A 9,231-nucleotide genomic window follows, 5' to 3' on the forward strand; every position below is an offset into this window, starting at 1 on the left:
CATGGAAGTGTTAATTAGAGATGCTTTCCATGCTTACATTACAATACTCTATGTTAATCATAAGTATATCTGTATAATAATCATCATGATGTCTGATATGTCCAGCTGTGGAAGCTCAGAGTATTTTTATGGTTCTTACATGTATTTTATCTCACCATCATCAATAAAATCTACTCATGACATCATTGTTGAAAGCATCCTCACTTTACTGACACAATGGATAATATAACAAGCTTTTAAAATACAACACATTGTTAAAGATGAAACCAAAAAGCAGTGTGTAGTCGGTTCACATTTCAGATGTCTATGAGTTGTTAACAGCTCCACCAAATAGTGATTTTTCCCTCTAAACTTCTCACATGCTTTCATTTAAACAACTGTGTAAATAAATGTTCAGTTGTGAATGTCCTCAGTTTATCAGGCTGATGTAAGCAGGATCACATACATCTGAGTGTCGTCTGCGTAACAATTGACCCTGATACTGTGTCTCAGTTTCAGGTACTCTGCAGGTTGGTTGTTGTTCCTCCATCTTTGAGAAGTTGCCATAGTTCTTTTCTGTGGTTTTGGTTTTCTCAGCTGCTTCTGTCTCTTCATGTAAACCCAGACTGACTCTACGATTCTGCTGCAGGACTCCTTCTTCTTCTTTATGAGTATGGCTGCATGTTTGTTGTCCTGATGCAGAACAACTTCAGACAATCTGATGCTGTTTTATTATAGAGAATAAATGTAATTAGAAAATTCCAGGGAAATCTTGAGTGCCACGGGGCTGCTGCTGGGATGAGTACATGATTTATTTTTTCTCAAATACGACACACTTGTGTATTGAGAGTGTATGCACAACATTTACAAAGTTCAATTTTACCTTGAAGATGTATGGCACATTAAGTGCATCAGACCATGCCAGGAAAATTAAGTGAATACTTTTCTTACTACAACATCTAACTGCACTGTGTAAATAATGCATCGATCATTTGGAGCACCAGGTTGAAACCAGTACATTATGAATGTACTTTATTCTCAACTTAACATCCCTGAAAATATTAAGTAAATGTTAATCTTATTTAAGCATAAACAATATTTACTTTATTTTACTTTATTTAATTATAAACTAATTAAGTAAAGTCTACTTCATTGTTTCACAGACAGGAACATCACTGTTATGAAATTATTAAATACATCTTATCATTAAGAGAGTAGATTGTATTTTCTTTTTGATTTTAAATTACTTAGTTGTATGAAATGACATCACTCATTATAATTATGTACATTTGGTTCACCTTCTATTGATAAGTGTTGAATCTTTTTATACACCACAAATCATACAACTACAATACAACACAATACAATAAAATAAAACTATTTATTATGTCCACAGTAAATATGAATTAATCCATTCAAATGAATTAGCTCAGTTAACTGGCAAAACAGACAGACAGGAATTAGCCAATCACAAAAAAGATGCTCAGTTTCTGCCCAGCAGGGGGCGCTGAGTGCTTTTAAGCTCATTAAATCAACTGTTGTGTGTGTTCAGTCTGTCAGGATGTCTGATCACAGAGGAAGGCTGTGCTTCTCTGGCCTCAGCTCTGAACTCCAACCCCTCCCATCTGAGAGAGCTGGACCTGAGCTACAATCATCCAGGAGACTCAGGAGAGAAGAAGCTGTCTGCTGGACTGAAGGATCCACACTGGAGACTGGACACTCTCAGGTATGGACAGACAGGTGGACACTCTCAGGTATGGACAGACAGGTGGACACTCTCAGATATGGACAGACAGGTGGACACTCTCAGGTATGGACAGACAGGTGGACACTCTCAGGTATGGACAGACAGATGGACACTCTCAGGTACGGACAGATGGACAGACTCTGACTAACTGAGGGACTCTGGTTCATGTTTAATGGTGGATATGAGTGAAGGTGTATGAAGCTGATTGTGTCTTTGTCTCTTCCTCCAGGATGGACCATGGTGGACCGCAGAGACTGAAACCTGGTCTGAGGAAGTGTGAGTGTGTTTTCAGTTTGATTGATGAGAACTTTGAGAAAATCTGGAGGAAATCTGTAATATTTGTATAAGTGCCCACATGGTGGCGCTACCTGCTCCAAAATGTCCCTCGTGTCTCTCCTGCAGATACAGTTCGTTCATTCATACTGACTTCAGCTGTTTGGACAAAAAACTGTTTGTAACAGACGACAGTTTGAGATGAAAATAACAGACTTGACACCAAACACATGAAAAAACATGAATATTACTGAATATCACTGTCATGTTGTAAGCTCAGTGTGAAGACAGAGTGAGATTATTTTGAAAAAAAAAAGACGATAACATTAGGGTCAATGGGGAGCGAGACAGGTATTGGTGCCGGTCTCGGCCCCCTTGTTTAAATTTTGTGCAGACCCCGCCTGTCAATGTCACATTTTATGAATCCCAACACCTATGTCTACATTTTGACTAATAATTATTTGTCTCCTTTTAACGGTTTGGCCGTGAGCTCAAGTTAAAAATAAAAATTAAGGTTATTTTTTACTGCTTCTCGCACTCAAGCTAACTGCCGCTTTCACTCTAACTTTGAAGAAAAAGTGATTTCCACTCCTCGTTTGACTGCTCATAGTTTGAAAAGTTTACATGTTATGTAAAAACAGTTTGGTGTTTTGGAGAGAGCACAAATTTTCCTCCGTTTTAAAGTTTGAATCACATTTCTACGAGCAGGTATGAGAGAGCTAGGAGACTCAGAAAAAAGGTGACATTTTGTGAGTTTAAAAAAAAATTCCCATTCATTTCCAATGGAGAATTATTCCCGTTTTTTTGGGAATAACTTTGGGAAAAATTGGAATTTCAACACCAAAAGTCATAGCACCTCTTTCCCGATCGAGCCACACGTTTACCCCGTGGCACTAAATATACAGTATTGTATGTGTAAGGAAGCTGTGAGAGGACAAACTGGAAAAACTGTGTGTGACTCATTATGTTTGGTTCATATTGTCAGCTGAGCAGAGCAGCAGGAGACAAAAACCAAACACTGAAGCAGAAAAAAGGTTTTTATTCCTGAAACATGAAAAAAAGAGAGAAGCTCAGCTGATAAATGATCCAACAAGGACTGGACTGAAAACCAGACTTAAATATTAACTGTATTAATAAGTCAATGAACAGGTGACCAGATGAAGGCAGGCTGGGAGGGGCAGGGAGGTTGGTCTGTTGCCCCTCCCTCTTGTTTCTGGAGCTGGGTGTGTCTCAAATAATCAAATCATAATGTGGCTTTGTTCATATAGCTACTGTATGTGCTTTAGATGTTTTATTATTCTGACTGAGCAGGAATCACAAGGTAATACGTTTACTACATTCTGTAAACAGATTCTTTATCAGGGACTGAGGCTTGCTCTCCTTTTCCCCCGTGTGTTCCTGGTGTTGCCCCTCCCTCTTGTTTCTGGAGCTGGGTTTGGTCTGTCAATCACTGCCTCACCTGATTACACACCTGCCTGCAATCAAGTCATGAAGCCAGCTATTCTGCTGCTGCATATAAACCAGGCTCAACCTCATACTAAGTGTGTATTCTCCTAGTTTGATCACTTCCTGTATTAATGCTTGTCTGCCTCTGCTTCAGATTACCTGACTGGTGTTACAAATCATTTGAACCCAGAGTCGCCTGCTGTGAGGACTGTAGCCGCAACACATGGGGCGGGTGCTCTTCCCACTGAGCTAAACACTGCCACACCTTTGTTTGTTTTTAAACGTTGGGCCTCTCACTGTGACTGCAGATGTACCGATCATGGAGAGGAAATGTAGCTGACCTCACGAATGCCTGAATGCACTTATATTGCCATCTTATGATTAATCTCTGCATCTGGTTAATTTAGGTATTGATGGTTTATGCAGTATAATGAAATTATTTCACTAATATATCTGTTTCATTCTCATGTTTTTACACATTTACATCTATTAGCAGATAATGATTCTAATGATCTAATATCTGATGTCTTCAGTCACACTGTAGATCAACCAATGAGGACAGTGTGTTTATCTGCAGTGTGTTTGATGACAGTGTGGTTTTTGCAGCATTACAGAGGACAGCATGTTTATGATGACACATGACAGATGATGAAGATTCATACTGTCTGTTAAAGTTTGACTTTAACTGTTCCAAAGTTCAGAGCTGTTTTTCTGTGATCAGATTTCCTTAAAGACTTCAGATTAAAGATGATTACAGAGAGATGAGACTGTCCTGCTGTGAGTTACATGTTTCTTCTTCTTCTGCGTGTTTAAATGTCGCTGGCTGGTTGAAGCTGCTGATATATTTCACCTTCACTCATCGGCTTAATTCAGATGATTTTCAGCATGTAAAGGTAACGTAGCCGACAGTTTTCATCATGTTTGTCTTCTTCAAAACGATCGTTAATATTACTACTGTAATGCATATTGTTCCAATATGACAGCACTATGTAAACTTTCACTGACTGCTAATATTATAAAATTAGTTATGTGAGGATGAACATGTAATATACAGTATATACTCGATATAAAGAATAGAAACATCTTTTGGGTCTTTTTCAAATACATAAAAAAGGTCTATAAGACGCAATATTTAATGCAATATTTTTTCATTTAAAGTGGAGTACGTCTTATTCAACAGTAAAATACAGAGAGGATTTGGATCTGGATATGATTTTAGGTCTGTAAAGGCTGTCCACACTAAGAACTATAACTAACTAACTATAACTAACTATAACTATAAAGATAATGATGTGAGGGTCCACACTTATGAACTATAACGTCCTATAAACAGCGGTGTCAGGCATGCACTGCACGCTTCCAGCTGTTTCGGAAAATAGACTATTGATGACCCGTTAATGCTGCATGTTGTTCAGAAAACTGATAATTAAAGTCAATTGAGAAAGTTTTGGAGTATAAACATATGTGTTTATTAATTAATAACTACTGATGCATTCAAATAAACAAACAGAAAACTGTTTTTCCAGCATGAGACCCCCCAAAATAGACTGAGACTTATACACCGGTTTTTACGGTAGTAAACCACCTCACCCAACAACTGAAACTGGGTGTTAAAGGGTTTGGGTACGATGACATTCATTGTGCTATATTTCAGAACAGGCTAAAGTGATTGACTTTTATTTTTGTAAAACTGTTTCTTGAAGTCAGTATTTGTGTGTTTGATTCATTTAATTGGTTGCGTTCATATTAAAGGTCACCTCCATTCAGTCAACTTGAACATGATAAACATTATGACAGTTATTATAAAAACTTATCCACAGTTACAATAATCCATAGTCCAACAAAAACAGCTTGTTTCATAGGTGGGATGGTTAGTGTTTTACAGTAATAAAAACCACATGTTAGGGAATGTTCCATCATTTACGTCAATCATTGGCATGCACTGGGTCAAACTAGGTTTTGTGGTCATCACGAGGCCACATTAAATCTTGACTGGAAGACACTGTCTCCTTTTGACATAGTAGTAGGCAGTGAGTCTGCTCCTTTTGGGGAAAACATGTCAGATATGTGTTTAACTGTAGTCAGAGGTTGGGTCTAGGCACTGTTCTTATCTGTAAACCAGTAGACAAATACCTATATCCTGTAAATGTGTTTGATCTGCACATATTTAGCTGGCTCAACCTACGACATTATGTGTGTGGTTTAAAACCTTTCCGAGAGGACAGAAACATCAGACTTGAAGGGAGCATCAGAACAGAACGTGTACTGATTATTCATTCACTTCTCCTTGATTAAGCTAATAAACCTTTTCAACCCTGTCTACTCTCTCTACTGATGTATGGGCCACATATTTACAAACCTACAACAAATACAACAATATACAATTAAATCTGTTCAGAGTCACAGAAATACCGTTAGAACTTCTTTTCAGTAATGATATTCAGCTTTTTAATCATGTTGTAATGAATGAGCATGTTGTTGTGTTTGTGTGAAGGTGTTTCTCTGCTATGGATCAGTGTGAGGACAGAGAGGAGGGAGTCCCTCCCTCTAAAAGCTCTCTGTGTGGGGAACATGACAGCCGGACCAAAGCTCAGAGGTGAGATGAGGATCTCTAACTGTCCATCACTGTTCTCCACTCACATCACTCCACCATCATTATTCACACTCACTGTCACATCTGACACTCAACTACTGAATAATAAGTCACAATAACTCAGAATGAACTACTAACTTTGTGAGTTAACAAAGAGCTCAACCACTGATTAGTCAACTAATCAACTAAGATGAGACAGTATCTTTCATCAGATGACATTTTGATGAACAGGAGAACGTTTCTCATCTACTGTCTTCCTACTGATTTTCATTCTGCTTCTAAAACTTCAGCTGCTGACAGTCTGCTCAAAATTCATCTTTTTAAACTCTTTGATTTGTTAATTGTTTCTTAGTATCAGGATGCAGCAGCAGAGAGCAGACTCTCCTGAACCCAGCTGTGTGTCCATGAAGAGTGATGACTCTATGGATCGCCCTATTGACATTAAAGATGGACAACCTGCTGATGAAAGGTAAGAATTTAAAACTTGTTGGTTGGCTGTTTGGGAATAAACCTCCTGTGTTATGAGGGGTTCAGCAGGTGAACCAGGCACAAACGCCACAGACAGGTTCAATGGGAACAGCTTTAATGCTCACAAACCAACAGACAGTCTTACAGACCATAAAAGGAAAACAGTATAAATAAGGTTCAAACCAGCAGGAACAGGTAACAATAGGAACAGGAACAAACGGGAATCAAACAGTGGCAGCAGGTGAACAGGTGGTTTAAAAACTGAAGGCAGGGACAGAAACAGACAGGACAACACAAACAGAGCTTGGACAGGAGAACATTCTCATAATTTATAGAAACTCTTGATGCTGTGTTCATTCATCTGAAAGTGAACTGGGATGTTTATATTTCCAGCGTTAGTCATTGAGGTTAACACAGATTGTTACTGAGCCATAGAACTCCTGTTGAACATCCTCACTTCCTTTTTTCTTCTGTTGACTCATGAACAAGTCGCCTGACATTATCTTTTCATCACTGGAGGAATTTGAACTCATCAGTCAATCTGTTCTGAGTGACTTCTGTTTAATTCTGGGATTCAAACCTTAATATCTTTGTTGTTAACTACATGCTTTTTGTCACTTCATTATTAGTATCAGGATGCAGCAGCAGAGAGCAGACTCTCCTGAACCCAGCTGTGTGTCCATGAAGAGTGATTACTCTATGGATCGTCCTATTGACATTAAAGATGGACAACCTGCTGATGGAAGGTAAGAACGTGACATCCAGTAATCAGAGCAGTATTTACAGGAGTTCATTTAGTCATCATGACAGAACATCTTTAATAAGCTGTGTTCAGATTTGAGTTATTAAATGTCCTTAAATGTGATGTTTTCTCCAGAGTTCAGCAGCAGAGCTCAGAGGTTCCCAGTGATCAGTCTGCACAGCAGCATCAAACACAGCTGGACTCCATATTTATGGTGTGTACATGTACAACCACCGCAGATGAAAATAGTAAAGTAGCATTCAGGTCCTAACAGTGTCCATGCTGCTCTGTTCAGACCAGCAGGCCTTCAGACTGACACATGAATCACATGTTGTGTTCTACCAGTTTAAATGAAATGTTCACTTTATCTTTCTGTTCCAGCTGCTGGAGGAGAACATCCTCACTTTTGTGAAGAACGAGCTGAAGAGAGTCCAGAGGGGTCTGAGTCCAGATTACCCAGAATGCTTAGAGAGTCAGAGTGAGGATGAGGAGGTGTTGGACGGTGAGGAGGAAGAGCAGAGGAGGAGCAGCAGAGAGGCATTTCTGAATATCACAGTGCACTTCCTGAGGAGAATGAAGCAGGAGGAGCTGGCTGAGCGTCTGCAGAGCAGTAAGAAGATTTTAACAGATTTAACATGATGGAGAGGAAATGGAGGCAACATGGGAGAGGTTTATATTTCAAACTCTGCTGTAAATATGCTGCACACATCTGCATCAGATCAGAGGCTGTTTGTCCTCCACTGATGAGCTGAATAAAACTGATGGAGGAGGAAAAACTACAGACACACTTACATGTTCAGATTTCTAGACTGTCAGTAGGATCCACTCACTGATTTCATTTGTTCTTTGTTCATTCAGGAGCTTGTGCTGCAAAGTGTCGACGTAAACTCAAGTCTAACCTGGAGAAGAAGTTCCAGTGTCTGTTTGAGGGGATCGCTAAAGCAGGAAACCCAACCCTTCTGAATCAGATCTACACACCACTCTACATCACAGAGGGAGGGACTGCAGAGGTTAATGATGAACATGAGGTCAGACAGATTGAAACAGCATCCAGGAAACCAGATAGAACAGAAACAACAATCAGACAAGAAGACATCTTCAAAGTCTCACCTGGAAGAGATGAATCAATCAGAACAGTGATGACAAAGGGAGTGGCTGGCATCGGGAAAACAGTCTTAACACAGAAGTTCACTCTGGACTGGGCTGAAGACAAAGCCAACCAGGACATACACTTCACATTTCCATTCACTTTCAAAGAGCTGAATGTGCTGAAAGAGAAAAAGTGCAGCTTGGTGGAACTTGTTCATCACTTCTTTACTGAAACTAAAGAAGCAGGAATCTGCAGGTTTGAAGAGTTCCAGGTTGTGTTCATCTTTGACGGTCTGGATGAGTGTCGACTTCCTCTGGACTTCCACAACACTGAGATCCTGACTGATGTTACAGAGTCCACCTCAGTGGATGTGCTGCTGACAAACCTCATCAGGGGGAAACTACTTCCCTCTGCTCGCCTCTGGATAACCACACGACCTGCAGCAGCCAATCAGATCCCTCCTGAGTGTGTCGGCATGGTGACAGAGGTCAGAGGGTTCACTGACCCACAGAAGGAGGAGTACTTCAGGAAGAGATTCAGAGATGAGAAGCAGGCCAGCACCATCATCTCCCACATCAAGACATCACGAAGCCTCCACATCATGTGCCACATCCCAGTCTTCTGCTGGATCACTGCTACAGTTCTGGAGGATGTGTTGAAAAGCAGAGAGGGAGGAGCGCTGCCCAAGACCCTGACTGATATGTACATCCACTTCCTGGTGGTTCAGTCCAAACTGAAGAAGGTCAAGTATGATGGAGGTGCTGAGACAGATCCACACTGGAGTCCAGTGAGCAGGAAGATGATTGAGTCTCTGGGAAAACTGGCTTTTGAGCAGCTGCAGAAGGGCAACCTGATCTTCTATGAATCAGACCTGACAGAGTGTGGCATCGATA

This window comes from Scomber japonicus, chromosome 1, assembly GCF_027409825.1.
Source record: "Scomber japonicus isolate fScoJap1 chromosome 1, fScoJap1.pri, whole genome shotgun sequence".
Lineage (NCBI taxonomy): Eukaryota > Metazoa > Chordata > Actinopteri > Scombriformes > Scombridae > Scomber > Scomber japonicus.